This window comes from Pundamilia nyererei, unplaced genomic scaffold, assembly GCF_000239375.1.
Source record: "Pundamilia nyererei isolate P.nyererei 1_Seehausen unplaced genomic scaffold, PunNye1.0 scaffold00023, whole genome shotgun sequence".
Classification (NCBI taxonomy): Eukaryota; Metazoa; Chordata; class Actinopteri; order Cichliformes; family Cichlidae; genus Pundamilia; species Pundamilia nyererei.
Genome location: NW_005187424.1, coordinates 5,182,846 through 5,184,714, shown reverse-complemented (window position 1 = coordinate 5,184,714; position 1,869 = coordinate 5,182,846).

The following is a 1,869-nucleotide window of genomic DNA, read 5'->3' as shown; positions in this document are numbered from 1 at the left end:
CCCAGACACGGCTAGTGACGTCAGACTGAACAACCGGATTGCAATAAAATTAAGAGCGGAACAACTTTAAAGGCACAATGGTTGTTTGTTTTTTACAGAGGGTCTCATTCTTTTATATCATAGAAGCTGCTTACAAAACTTAGACTCCATACATCATGGCCAAGATTTTTTTTTTAACACTGAACAGAAAACTGAAGCATTCAGTTTTAAAACTGGTTTGTGATTTAAAGACTACAAACAGAAGATTGTGGTTTATGTCTCTACTAATACTAACGAAATAGCTGTTTTCGTTTATGTAATTAATTTTTTTTAAAGAGCGCTTGAACACATTAATTTTTATACTTATACAAAAAACTTGCTTAGCTGTTTTTTGTTGTTGTTTTTGCCCTGGCTTTATGTATGTTAGACAAAATAGACTTAGCTTCAGTAGTTTAAATGAGTTTGTGGACCTTAGGTTCTGCAGCTTAAGAAGGACACATTTTTACAGATTTTATGTGTTAGAAACATTTCTGTGTGCTTGGTTTACACATCTCCATTTTTGGCTGTCAGGGGCAGCTTAGACCTCAGATTTCATACCTCAGCAGCCATAGCCATAGACCAAGGGCTTTGGGTTTTTTAGATTCCTTTCAAGTTTGTGCATCACTCTGAAGAAAGTCTAACCTTACTGCATTTTTGAATTATTTGTTACCAAGCTTGGTTTACCAAACACCACTGCAGTTTGTATAATGGTGTGTTTAGCAAGTAGCCAGGAAGATGACTGATCAAAATCTCATTGCTGCTGCACCCTGAACCATCGAGGCCATTTCATCACATTAATATCCTGCCACACTGTGACCGAATATTTGATCTACACACACTGATAATCAACAAGTCGTTATACATCCACAATGTGCCAGCGCATCACACGTGGGGGCTGTTTCTGTGGTGCTGATCCCATTATGGAACATGACTTAATTCTCCTTGACACAAAGCCAATTCAGGGAGTGATTGTCTCACAGGTTCATCCTCTCTCACGCAGCGTGAGGGCAGAAGGGAAGTGGTGGTGAGGAGGTGGGTTGTATTAGGCGCTGAAAGACCACAGCTGAGGGGGAAATAGCTGTCAGGCCTGTGGAGGAAGGAACAGGACACAGTATAGCCCATCACTTGTGCTCCCTGAGAGACTTATTACAGAAGCAGGCCAGGGAGAGAGCTTGTAATTAATTTGGAGGGAACTGATATTGGTTTTGATGCACCAGAGACTGACAACAATGGCTGTCTCCTACATGTACCTGCACTCGTGGCTATATGTGTCTGCATAAAAACAGGAAACCAAGACGAGCAAGGGGAGAAAGGGCTATTTACATGGAATGTCTGCAACAATGCATATTAATGCCTCCTTTAGTCGCCTCATCCTCCTGCAACTCGTATTCTCATCTCTCATCTCTCTCATTCCTCTCTCACTTATCCATCTCTGCAGCAGCTTTGGTTAGATTCTTCCTCTATCATGAGTACGTGTTGTTCAGGGCAGCATTTTTTTTAAAATAATGAAACTATACTCGGCATGGCAAATTATTAATGTCACAGAAAGGAAATAAGCTTGTTTTCCTTCAGCTCATTCATTTAGAAAGCTCCATGACTGCACCACAGAAGCACAATTACAGCACTAAGGAATCACAGAGATTGAAAGGACCACAGAATTTGCACTCTTAGTCATGCAAATCAGCTGTTAGGTCATATCCGAGGACAAATTCAGCATTATTTTCCAATGACTGAGGAAGAATGGAAAGAAAAATGTGAGTGACACGATCAGAATGGATTTATAATATCTGCTGCCATTATTAAAAGTTTTTATCATATCTTTGGGTATATATATATATATATATATATATA